This window comes from Mustela erminea, chromosome 16 (assembly GCF_009829155.1).
Source record: "Mustela erminea isolate mMusErm1 chromosome 16, mMusErm1.Pri, whole genome shotgun sequence".
Lineage (NCBI taxonomy): Eukaryota > Metazoa > Chordata > Mammalia > Carnivora > Mustelidae > Mustela > Mustela erminea.
In genome coordinates, this window is record NC_045629.1 from 63078629 (window position 1) to 63092997 (window position 14369).

Below are 14369 nucleotides of genomic sequence, written 5' to 3' on the forward strand. Positions count from 1 at the left end.
CTTGTGAAATTGTTAATTTGCATTTGGCAGTTTGGGGTGGGGCCCCAAATACTTTTTTTTTTTTTGGTGGTGGGGGGGACAAGCTTCCCCATGCTAGTACATGGACCACATCAAGCAACAAAGATTTTTTACAGAACAGACTTTGGAACGAAGTAGACCTGAGTTTATATCATGGCTCTTTCATTTAGTAGCTGTGTGACCTTCAACAAGTTGCTCAACTTCTCTGAGACTCAGTTTTCTCATCTGTAAAATCAGGCTAATTATATCTATACCCTCTTGGTTGTGGTGTTCACTACTCAAGATAATCTAAAGTATCTAGCATAGTGCTTGGCACATTATTTAAACCCAATATATAACAGGTACTATTCTAATATCATTGTAGTTGGATCTGATAATTTTCTCCTTCACTATTCCCATAGAATAAAGATCTATATTGAGTTCCATGACAAAATCTGAGATTTGCTTCCCAACATTTTCTTCTTTTCCTCTGGTTTGGCATATGGCTCCAGGTAAAACATTACATTTCCCAATCTCTCTTGCATATAGAGGTGGTGAAGTAACTATGTTCTATTCAGTGATATGTGAGTGTTCATAAAAGATTTAAGAAGGAGCAGCCCAGACTTATTTTTCCTTCATCTTGCTGGATGAAGGAATGTGGAATGTGGATGTGATGGCTGGTGCTCCAGCAGCCAGTCAGAACCATAAGCCACAAGGGTTATGCTAAGGGTAGTAGAGCAGTGAGATGGACATGTTTGGATCCATGATAACTTTGTGGAGCTCTCATGTGACCTCTCGAGTGCCCACCTTCAGACTTCTTTCTTATAAAATAAGAGAAATAAAGTCATGCCTTGCTTGATATTTTTGTTTCTTCTATTATTTGCAGCTGTATTCAGTCCTCCACTGATACAAACACTTACCTGGTTCAAGTGCTTTATAAGATTCAAGGGATATAAAAATGAATGTCTAGTCTCTACCTTCAAGTACCTCAGTCTTCTATGTTATATCATTTAGTGGTCTTTCATAGAGTATTTTATATTTTTAATATGTTTTTTAATTTTATATATTTATATATTTTATATATTTATATTTTGTATTTTATAATTTCATTGAAAGAATTTTGTCACCTATAAACGTCACTTTCAAGCACCCTGTCTCATTATTATTTTTTGATGATGCAGATGAGTTTCCCACTAAATGTGTATGTGTGTGTGTTTTTAAGATATTATTTATTTGACAGACAGAGATCACAAGTAGGCAGACAGGCAGGCAGAGGTAGAGAGGAAGGGACGTAGACTCCCCGCTGAGCAGAGAGCCCTATGCAGGGCTCAATCCCAGGACCCTGGGATCATGACCTGAGCCAAAGGCAGAGGCTTTAACCCACTGAGCCACCCAGGTGCCCCCGACTAAATGTGTTCTTTCAAATCTTTGTCATACATTCCATTTCTTCTTTTAAAACCACTTTTAAATCATAGAGGAGAAAACCAGGATGTGAATCAATAGTCATGGTCAGTTTCTCCAGCATTTTTCTTTAGCTTTCACAGTCCCTAGCTTCATGGTAAAGAAATAAATTTACATGTTTAATCCCAAGATTTGGCAGTTCCCTATTCTAGATTTTAGGTTCACTGGCAATACTTCACAAGTTTCCTTTGAAGGCAGCATTTCATGTTATCTGAAATTGTTACGAGATGATGAATATGTTGAGCCCGGAAAGCTTTTTATTACATTTCTCTCCAAGATGCTGTCTCCTAAACCAAACAGCATTTCTCTTTGCCCATGTCAAGCCCATATAGGAGAGTCTCTGTAAATGTTGGAAAATTATCAAGGTGCAACAGTCATGGATTATTCCTGGGACAGAGTTTTCTCACTAACATCTTTTCTTTCTTAGGATTATATTGAATGTAGGTAACTATAGCTGCTTCTCAGGATGATCCAGAATCAATCATCCTTTATTAGCAAAGGTGCATCTGGTATAAAACTTTTCTTATGCACTACTTTTTCTCTATGGAATCTGTTGGATTTAATTTATGTTAATGTTTTGCTTCAACTGTTGACAGGATCTTAAGTTACAGAATAAAATTTTTAAAACAGGGCAGATTCTTTGTCTACTAGCTCAGGAAGGTCAGGTTCAAAAAGAGGATAGTAGGCGCCCTGGGTGGCTCAGTCGGTTAAGCGTCTGGCGTTTGATTTTGTCTCAGGTCATGATCTCAGGGTCATGAGTCTGAGGGCCACCTTGGGTTCCAAGCTCAGCACGGCAGAGTCTGCTTGTCTTGTTCCGCCCCCTCTGCCCCTTCCTCCGCTCATACAGGCATGCTCACTCTCTTTCTAAAATGAAATCCTTTTAAAAAAGGATGATAGTAAAAAATTACTTAGTTTATGTGTGAAATAGTATATGGTTTTATTTATTTTTTAATGTTCTGATACTTTACATCTTTATTGTTTTTATCTAGTTCTAGTAGTTTCTAAGGAAGACATTAAAATCTCAAATTATAATTATGGAATTGACTATCGCTCCCTTTATTTCTATCAATTCTTAATGTATTTTAAAACTCTGTTATTAGGCTTACATACATTTATGACTGTTATCACTTCCTAATAAAGATTCCTTTTATTATTATAAAAATGTCTCTATCATTAATAATAATCTTTGTCTTGAATTCTGTTTTATCTGCTATTAATTTCACCACACTCTTCTTATTGTTACTATTCACATGGTATGTATTTTTCTGTCCATTTACTTTTTTTTCAAAAGATTTTATTTATTTGACAGAGACAGAGACAGCAAGAAAGGGAACACAAGCAGGGGGAGTGGGAGAGGGAGAAGCAGGCTTCCCTCTGAGCAGGGAGTCTGATGCTGGGCTCATCCCAGGACCCTGGGATCATGACATGAGCCAAAGGCAGATGCTTAATGACTGAGCCACCTAGATGCCCCCTGTCATTTGCATTTTAAAAAACTAAAAAAAGTTTTGGGGCGCCTGGGTGGCTCAGTGGATTAGATTAAAGCCTCTGCCTTCAGCTCATGTCATGATCCCTCACATCCGGGGATCAAGCCCCACATCAGGCTCTCTGCTCTGCCTGCCTCTCTGCCTGCCTCTCTGCTTACCTGTGATCTCTGTCAAATAAATAAATAAAATCTTTTAAAAAACTGAAAAAAGTTAAAAAAAAACTGAAAAAAGTTTTTATTAAGCTTTTAAAATCTTTTAATTCTAGTATAGTTAACATGCATTGTTATATTAGTTTCAGATGTACAATATGATAATTCCACAATTCTATACATCTTTATTCATGCTTATCATGGTGAGTGTACTCTTAATCCCCTTCACTTATTTCAGCCATCCATCCACCCACTTTCCCTCTGATATGCTTTATTTATTTTAAGTGAGTACCCTCAGTTAAAGTTTCTTTTTCAACATTTTTTACTTGAAGCATACTTCAGAATACAAGTTTCTCAAAGATACATATAAAACATCCTATCCAAGAAAAATAGAATGTACATTTTCTTCAAATACAAACAGAAGAACCCCCTGCTTAAATCAAGTAAAAAGAGACAGCAAATACTACAAATTTAAGAAGACTGAAATATAACAAGTATGTTTTCCAACCACAATGGTACAAAACTAAAGATCAACAATAAAACACAGCTGGAAAATCTACAGTGTAAATATTAAATATTTAATTTATAAATATTAAATAACACACTACTGCAAAAACAATGGACCAAATCAGAAGTCAAATGGCAAATCAAAATATGTCTCAAAAAAAAAAACCACAAATATTCCCAAACCTAGGGGATGCAGCAAAAGCAAATATTACAGTGAAATTTATGCTGTAAATGCTCATACTAAGAAAAAGGTTTAAATAAACAACATTACAAGGAATTAGAAAAAGAAGAAACTTAGTTGAAATTTAGTAGAGGAAGGAAATAACAACGGAAAATCAGAAATAAATAAAATAGAGACCAGAATAAACAATAACATAACATTGAAAGTAATGACAGTTTTTTCCAAAAAGATAAAATTGGCAATGATTTAACTACATTAACTAAGGAAAAAAGAGGGAAGACTCGAAAACCAAAATGAGAAATGGAAGAGAAAACAATACAACAGATAACCACAGCAATACATAGTGTGATAACATATTACTATAAACAATTATATATGGACATGTCAGATAACTCAGAGGAAAAACCCAGATAATTCCTAAAAATGCACAATTACCAAGACTGAATCATGCATCTTGAATCCAAGAAGTAGGAAATCTTCTTAGACCAATAATAAGAATTAAAATTGAATTGGGAATCAAAAATCTCTCAGCACTGAGCACTGGACACAGGGTGTTATACAAAACTGATAAAGTACTACATCTGAAACTACATCTGAAACTAATGATTACTGAAAGTTGGTGAATTGAATTTAAATTAAAAAAAAAAATTCCCAGCACAGAAAAGCCCAAATCACATGGTTTCACTGGTGAATTCTACCAAACATTTAAAAAAATGACAAGCTTTATAAAAGTCTTACAAATAAGGGAATAGAAGGAACACATTCAAAAACGCTCCATCAGGACAGTAATAATACTGATACCAAAGCAGGATAAAAACAATACAAGAACAAAAAAGTCTAGTTTGTCCAATATAAGTATTGCTACCTTGAGTTTCTTTTGACACCCCTTTGTGTGATAAATGTTTCTCCATCCTGTCACTTTCAACCTGCAGGTGTCTTGTGGTCTAAAACGAGTCTCTTTTAGACAGCGTATAGATGCATCTTTTTTTTTAAAAATCCATTTTGACAATGTCTTTTGATTGGAGCATTTAGTCCATTTACATTTAAAGTAATTATTGATAGAAATTATTTATTGCCATTTTATTACTTGTTTTGTTGCTGTTTCTGGAGATTTTCTCTGATCATTTCTTGTCTTTGTTGCTTTTGGTCTCCTTTGCATTCAAAGCTCCCTTTTTTTTTTTAAAGATTTTATTTATTTATTTGACACAGAGAGATTACAAGTAGGCAGAGAGGCAGGCAGAGAGAGAGAGGAGGAAGCAGACTCCCTGCTGAGCAGAGAGCCCGATGTGGGACTCGATCCCAGGACCCTGAGATCATGACCTGAGCCGAAGGCAGCGGCTTAACCCACTGAGCCACCCAGGCGCCCATCAAAGATCCCTTTTAATATTTCTTGCAGGGCTGGTTTAGTGGTCACAAGCTTCTTTAGTTTTTGTTTGCCAGGGAAACTCTTTACTGTTCTGAATGAGAGCCTTGCTGGATAGAGTATACTTCGCTGTAGATTTTCACTACTATTCACTACTTAGCTATAGATTTTCACACTCACCGCTCTCAACATATCACGTCACTCCCTTCTAGCTCACCAAGTATCTGTTGAGAAATCTCTAGCTAGCTGTATGGATTTCCTTTTGTAAGATAAGGATTTCTTTGGTGTTGCTGCTTTTAAGATTTTTTATCCCTATATTTTATAAATTTAATTACAGTATGTCTTGGGGTTGGTCGCTTTTGTTGATTTTGGTGTGAGTTCTCTGTGCCTCCTGGGTCTGGATGTCTGTGTCCTTCCCCAGATTAGGGAAGTTTTCTGCTATTATTTCTTGAAATAAATTTTCTGCCTTCTCTTCTCTCTCTTCTTCTGTGACTCCAATAATATATTATTTGATGGAGTCACTGAGTTCCCTAAATCTATTCTTGTGTTGCATAATTCTTCTCTCTTTTGTTCAGCTTCATTATTTTATCTTCTAGGTCACTAATTTATCCCTCTGCTTTTTCCAGCCTGCTGTTCATTGCATGAAGCCTGTTTCCAATCTCACTTATTCCATTCCTCATCTATGATTGATTCTTTTTTAACTCTTTTATCTCTTGTAAGGGTCTCACTGATATCTTCTTCTCTCAAGCCAATGAATAGCCTTATGATTGTTGGTTTAAATTCTCCATTAGTCATGTTAACTTTTACCTATTTTGCTTAGATCTCTGGCTATGGCCTTATGTTGTTCTCTCATTTGGGATAAATTCCTCCATCTTGGAATTTTGTCTAAATCTCTGCCTTCTTCTCTGTGTTAGAAGACCTAGTTATGTCTCCTGCTCCTGAAAGTAATGGCCTTATGAAAAAGACAAGGTAATGTAGTGCTCAGGCTCTGGTACTTCAGGGAGTCTCCAGTGTGTGCTGTATGTGCTCCCCGTTTTGGCTGCTCTATCCTTTAGGACAATCATTTTCAGAGGTTCTCCTTGCCTGCTGTGGGCAGTGTTTGGTCCCTGGCCTAAATGTGGTGATTTTTAACCAGGTGTGCTCTGGTAGGCTTGTGAAATGACACCTGACACCAACTCTACCAGTACTGAGACCCTCTAGAACTCTGGTCAGAAGATATGATGTGAGCAGGGCTTTGTACTGGTCTTCCGGGTAGGGGACCACCACACTGGGACTGAAGCAAGCTTGACTGAAAAGGGCAGTCCCTCCACAGTGCAGAAAGGTGGGGCTTGGTGTAAGCAAGTTAGGCAGCCAGTGTCAGAGCTGCACTGCTTCTTGCAGGTGGCTCTGTGTTTATGCTGAGAGAGGGGTGAGGGAAATGGCACCAGTCAGGTCCTTTGTTTCCAGAGAGGCATCTCCATGAATTATGCCTCTCAGGAAAGTGCTCCTTGACTAGTGAATAATCTCCCCACTGTGTGCCCCAGGCATTCTTCAGATTGTGGTTTCCATGCTGTCTGCCCCTGGACTGATTGCCTGCCTTCTCTTTAGGAACAAGACAGTGCCCTCCAGGCTCTATACCAGCCAAGCTCACTGACCTTTAAAGCTCCCAGCTTTAAGCCCTGTTGGTTTTAAGAACTCATGAAATTCAGCCCCTCTCACTTTCCGAGCCAATGACTGAGAAAATGTCCTCCCTGTGCATTCTCCTCTCTCTTGCCCTCTTCTGTAACCATGGCTCTCTCTCCTCCACAGCACTCACCATCTGTTTCTCCCATAAACCGCATCTCTGTACTTCCTTCTTTGATGTGGCCTCTTTTCTCCCTTTATTTGTTGTTCTGTCTGTCTTCAGGCCAATTTATGGGGTATTTAGGATGATTTGATAGTTATTTAGTTGTGTTCATGGGACAAGATGAGTCTAGGGTGCTTCTATTCTGCTGCCATCTTGTTATTCCATTTGTGGCTATATTTTTAAAGAGCGCCATTATCCTTTAGAGATCCATAATAAAATATTTACATGTTAAATGACAGGATGTTTGGCAGGTATTTCAGAATAATCCCCAAAAAGTAGGTAGAGGAGTGGGTAGGATTATAAATAAAACAGGACTGGCTGTGAGTTGATAGTTGTTGAATATGTGAAGTGTATATAAAGGATCACTTTATCCCTTTACCTTTGCATATGCTTAAAATACTGAAAATTTTAAAAAAGTAAAAATTTTTTAAATTTTAAAAAGATTGAGACATGAATAATTTTAACCTTAAATAAACAAATTTCCAAAGATTTACAGAATGGTTTTCAAACAGCATTTACTGTCAGCCATTTGGAATTTATTAAAGTACATTCATATATACATATATATCTACCCAATTTGAAAAGTTATTCATCTCTTTCATTCATCAACAATCAATTAGAAATGGGATTTCTCATTCACACACCTTGCTGTTAGCACAGACCCTTTATCTATTCTCTCACTATGGGAAGGAGAACTGAGGTGAAATCTATCTGATATTTTAAGCAATGCATTAGTTAGTCTGATGGTCTTTCATGCCTTATGTTGCTTCCCTACTGTCATCATTTTTTTTTTTTTAATCATAGTGAGACCATGACTACCAGAGGCAATGGTGGTTCATGATTTCATCTGTTAAGGATCTAGCCCATCAATGGTGATCTTAATTTTTTCATCCTGAGGTGAGCTCCGCCAGCCTTTGTGTCTGTCTGGTAACCATACATCCAATCATCCATTCAACAAGTATCTTTTTGATAAAATGTTATGTGAAGGCAAGATTTCCCATATTTTAAAAACTCATTCTTCCCTTCATATCCCCTTACAGCTACTCTACTCAGTTTCCCTTTAGAACAAAACATCTTGAAAGAATTGGTTATGTTTTCCACCTTCAATTCCTTCCCTTCCACAATTTATCTTTTTATTGTGGTAAAATACATATAAAATTCACCATTTTGGCCATTTTGTGGTGTATAATTCAGTGGCATTAGTGCATTCACAATGTTGTACAACCATCACTACTATCTAGAATATTTTCATCACCCCAAAAGAGAACCCCATACCCATTCAACAGTCATTTCCTATTTTCTCTTCCCTCCAGCCCCCAGAAAACACTAATCCAAGGATTTTCTTATTCTGGATATTTCATATAAAAGGAATTATACAATATATGACATTTTTCTTGCCTTATTCTCTCTCTTTTTTAAAAAGATTTTATTTATTTGACAGAGAGAGAGATCACATGTTGGCAGAGAGGCAGGAAGCGAAAGGGGTGAAGCAGGCTCCCCACTAAGCAGAAAGCCCAATGTCGGGCTTGATCCCAGGACCCTGAGATCGTGACTTGAGCCGAAGGCAGAGGCTTAATCCACTGAGCCACCCAGGTGCCCCTCTTGTCTTATTCTCTAACTTAGCAGAATGTTTTCTAGATTTATCCACATTGTCGTTGTGTACTTACTTCACTCCTTTCTATGACTGAACAATGTTCCAGATTTACCAGATTTTGTTTATCCATTCATAAGTTGATGAACTTTTGGATTGATACCACCTTCTGTCGATTGTGAATAATGTTGCTATGAACATTTGTGTACAAATATTTGTTTGAATACTTGTTTTCAATTCTTTTGGATATATGCTGAGGAGTAGAATTGCTAAGTCACATGATAATTACTGAGGCCCAGTGAGTCTCTGTTCCAGTGTCTGCGCTATTTTAGATTCTTACCAGCGATGTACCAGAGTTCCAGTATCTCTATATCTTTACCAACACTAGTTATTTTATGTTTCATTTAAAAAAAATTTCTGAGTGGATATGAAGTGATATCTCATTATGATTTTAATTTGTAGTTTCCTAATGACATTAGTCATTTTTTTCATGTGCTTGTTGGCCATTTATATATCTTCTTTGAAGGATGTCTATTCTAATACTTTGTCCATTTTTAATTGGGTTGTCTTTTTGATGAGCTGTATGAATTCTTAACATATTATGAATAATAGATCCTTATCAGATACATGATTTGCAAATAGTTTCTCTATGATTGGTCATTCTAGGACAGTGCAGAGCCTAAGGATCTCTAATGTTCTGATATTCAATAGCATGGGCTTAAAGTATAGATTAAAAACTGTAGTTTGCCTATAGTCTCATTATTAGCAGAAATAAAAAGTATTTCAAATTATTCAGTTGTAAGCCATAGTAGGATCTATTTCTAATACCCAATACTTCCCCGAATATTGAAATATTTAGATAAGCAATTTGATTCTCAGACTGATACTGGAAATATTGTCTTGGACTACAATTAAAATGAATGTTAATGGGTTTAAGGAAGAACACCACAACTGAAATTCAATGTTTTTGAGTCTTTCCTGTTGCTGGACCTTGGTGAAATAATATATATTGATTAAATTTAATGTACTGGATTACCAGGCTTGGAAATTTAGCCTGACATTACAACTGATATTTGGAAGTCAACAGACTCTTGACATTTTGTGAAATAAAGATACCACATGCAGAAGTCTTATAAATGTCCTAGAGATGACCTGTCGATCAGGGTCTAACCAGGAGATAGAAATCACTTAGTAATTTGAGTGGTACATTTTAATATAAAGAATTAGTTTCATAATGAACTAATAATGAATTTATAGCATGGAATTAACTACTAAAGGATTTAATAGTTAATAGTTAACTAATAACAGAGGATTAATGACTAAGCAATAAAGAGAACTCAGAATACAAGAACAGTAGACACAGGGAACAGCTGCTACCTCTACAGCTGAGGGCCAGTAGCCATGGAATGAAAAGAAAGGAGGCCAACACTGATACCCAGACCATGGTGGAGAGGGTGTGGCTGTGGCCTACTTAATGGCAGAGAAGTCTACTGCAGTGTGACCAGTCATGGCTGACTAGAAACCGCCAGTTGGGGCACCAATGAAACTAGCTGGTAATCAGGATTCTGGGACATTGAGGAAACTCATTGGGAAGCTCCCTTCTTAGGTGCTAGTGAGACTTGGCAGTGGTCCTGGCAAAACTTGCTGGAGCATGAACACTTCTAGGTGTCCCACAAGTTGCTTGCTTTTAAGAGTTGTGGGAGCAGAGTGCCTGGGTGGCCAGTTGGTTGAATTTCAGCTTTCAGCTCAGGTCATGATCCCAGGGTCCTGGGATCCAGTCCTGCACCTGGCTCCCGGCTCAGCAGAGAGTCTGCTTCTTGCTCTCCCTCTGCTCTTCCACCCTCTCGTGCTCTCTCTCTCTCTCAAATAAATGAATCATTGAAAAAAAGGGGTTGTGGGAGCAAACCAGCAACCCCCCTCTTCCCCGCCACCTGGACATTCTCCAAGAATGTCCCTTCTACGCTCCCTGCTGACAAAGCGTGACATTGCACCAGCTGCTGAAGGGGAGATGTTCACATAGTTCAGCTCCTGTGTCACAGAGCAAGACCAGGAAAGGTGGATTTGGACTGATAACTGGCACACATGGTGTTTTGAGACTGTTTGAGAGAAGAATCCAGGAAAAAATATGGTTGATGCGGGAAAAAACTCAAAGGTAGTTATTTGTGCAATACATGATGGCACGGTGATTAATTTGAGTACTGAAGTTTAGCCGTAGCTGAACCAGGAAATGTGTAATAATTAAAAAATAGATATGTTGAGGATTATCTGAATTTGTGAGCCAAAAGTTCCCCAAACAGGAAATTCTCTTTTGCAGCAGACCCAAAAGCAATGCCAAAAGCAGGTGCGATACAATGAAGAATGAATCAATAGCACATGTTCAAGATAAAGTGTTGTATTAAATGAAGAACTGCAGATATCAGCAAGCAGAAGACTTTTTTGTTTTTTTGTTTTGTCTGGGAGTGCTGTGGCAAAGAGGACTTGAAATTAGACCAGGCCTGTTTATGAGGATAAAAGATAAATTTTTCCTTTTAGGTGTGTATCAATTAAGAATACATTTTTATCCCCTGAAATTAATAAATGACCTTTTTTTCCCTGTGAGTAATAAATAACAGTGGTTGCAGGAATAAAGAATAAGACATCTAATTATTTCATATAATGAAACATCTGGAGGAGGAATCTCCTTGATGACCTCAAAGACCCACATCTTTTAATCTTTCTGCTCTTTCATCCTTAAAATATTGGCTTGTGGCTTCATGGTTGGAACATAGCATCTGTTGCCCCTGGTATCACTTCAGCATTTAAGACAAGAAGAAGGAAGAAAGGAGTTACTATGTCCACTTGTGCTCAGTAGACATTATTGCCATCAGACTGTTGGGACAAAAAGTTTATTGAACCATTGTGTGTGTGGCAATGTGTCAGCCTGTGGAATTTAATGATTTTATAAAATGTACATTGTGGGCCCTTCCTACAGATCCAGATATGAGACTTGTCCTTCCTAGGGTTTCCGTTTCTACCCTATACACGCTTGACTTTGCATAGCAGAGTCTTTCTCCAACCCCGACACACTTTCAGGCAATTCCTCTGCCTTGAGTCTAACTGGTACATCCTAGCAGTTATCTTATTTATTTATTCTTATTATATAATGTTTTTAGGATAACTTTTTGTTTTGTATTAGATTTTATGTATTTGAAAGAGCCACCAGGGTGGCTCAGTCGTTAAGCGTCTGCCTTCGGCCCAGGTCCTGATCCCAGGGTCCTGAGATTGAGCCCTGCCTTGGCTCCCTGCTCTGCAGGGGGCTTGCTTCTCCCTCTTCCACTCCCCCTGCTTGTGTTCCCTCTCTGTCTCTCTCTCTGTCAAATAAATAAATAAATAAAAGGGAGAGAGAGAGAGAGAGAACAGGGGGAGGGAAAAGGAGGGGCAGAGGGAGAGGGAGACATGCAGACTCCCCATTGAGCAAGGAGCCTAACTCGGGGCTCAATCCCAGGACCCTGAGATCATGACCTGAGCCAAAGGCAGAGAAGTTTAACCAACTTAGCCACCCAGGCACCCCAAGGATGACTTTTTTGTAATGGGTTTTCATGATATAGTTTACTACTACAAAATCTTTTTTTTTTAATATAATTTCTATTGGGAAGCCTGGGTTGCTCAGTTGGTTAAGTGTCTGACTCTTGGTTTTGGCTCAAGTCATGATCTCCTGGGTTGTAAGATTGAGCCCCGGGTCTGACCATGCTCAGTGGGGAGTCTGCTTTAAGTTTCTCTCCCTCTGCCCCTCCCCCACTCACACACTCTGTCTCTCTATCAAATAAATCTTTATATATATCTATTTATATGTATAATTTATATATATTTAAAGATTCATTTACAAATAAACATTAATTTATATATTTATTTATATAATTTATATAATATAAATATGGTTTTATATATTTATTTATATGATATATTTATATAAATTATATTTATAATTATATGTATATATGTATAATTTCTATTGATGGTAGGAAAGATTTTATTCTCACCCTCCTCTGTATTCCTTTTTTTTTTTTTAAAGATTTTATTTATTTATCAGAGAGAGAGTGGGAGAGAGTGAGCACAGGCAGACAGAATGGCAGGCAGAGGCAGAGGGAGAAGCAGGCTCCCCGCTGAGCAAGGAGCCCGATGTGGGACTTGATCCCAGGACGCTGGGATCATGACCTGAGCCGAAGGCAGCTGCTTAACCAACTGAGCCACCCAAGCGTCCCTGTATTCCTCCTTTTAAACCTAATAAGTTATTATGCTAAATAATATGAAAGTGCCATTTTTCAGAGGTATTTTCTTTGTTGTTAGAGTCTAATTTCAATGTAAGCAATGGGATATTTATGGTTGGTTTTTATGGCAAAACCAGAATATCTCTTAATAACATTTACTAATGACTATTTCTTATTATCTATTTTATGATTTTAGAAGGGCTGTTCTTCTGTAATTTCTTGGACCAATTCTTAAAAACTCATGGAATACTCTTCAAGGAAACAGAAAAATCAGTATGTTAAAAGTGCAATATAGTTAACACATGGTATTTGACAACCTTGTGTTACTGAGCTTCAAGTATCCCTGAAAAAATGTTGCTTTTATTCATCCTCTGATACCTTCCACTTCATTTGTTTACTTTATTATGGAATCCCCTCTTAATAAGTTTGTTTCTTCAGAGGAGTAGCCCCTCCTTGGCTTTCTGAATAACACTATATAAATTATGGAGAGGATTTCCCCCCATGATGTTTTTTCTGAGATGGTTTTCTCTCTAAAAATGTTTTCAGTTTCAAAAGCAAACTTTACAGATCCATGAAAAATAACTAGACACCAAAACAGTTTAGCTGGTTCAACAGAATGTGCAAAAGACAGGAAGCAACAGCTAGATTCTGTCTTTCATTGTCCCAAATCACACAAGTCATCAACTGAGTAATCAGAAAAGAAAAACAAGCCATTTTAGTTGTAAGAAGATCTGAATCCATAATATGCACTGTGAACCCACACAGATGTTTCATAACCAAACCAAGCTGATTTTTGTGACTCAATTTGAGTTTCCCAGTTCAACATATATTGAAAATTCCACAATAATATCATACAGGATACATTATGTAAAACACTCAGATACTGAGATGCAAAATTTTTTGCCTCTTGGGAGCGGTCTTAACAGGCATCAGTAGCAGGAATAAGCTATTCCAGGCAGAGGGCTGGGCTGGAAAGAATTTACGTATTCATCGGTTCCAGAAATTGATGTTTCTGAGGGATTAGTAGGAGGAATTGCTGGGACTGAGTAAGTTTTAACTATTCTGAGTCATTGAAAGAAGAATCTAGAAATGTTCATTTTGTTTGTTGGATCACATAACTTGAGCTTGACTTATTGCTATCCTTTAGTGTTCCTGATGTTCAGCTTTCTTGTCATAAAATGGGGACATACTACTAGTCAGGGTTAAGTTGTGTATAATCGGAAACATCCAGATAATCTAAGGCAAATGAGACAGATTGTGGAGAAGGGCTAACTCTAGCTGGGTCTCCAAGTGTGGCTCTCAGAATATCAGCTGAGAACCATTCTCTAAGAAAAAATCATCTCTGCCACTATGAGGAAGCTGACAATTCAGAAAAGCATTGTTGGGACACTTGGTTCCGTAATCACACCGCCTTGGCTTTGGACTGGAGTTGGAAGCTGCCACAAGCATTAGTACTCCAGAGCCAGACCACACCAACTAAATCCATTCCAGCACAACGGATGTTGCTGGTGGCATCCTCATCTTCTTTCTTTTTTATTTACTAAATGAATGTAACACACATTGA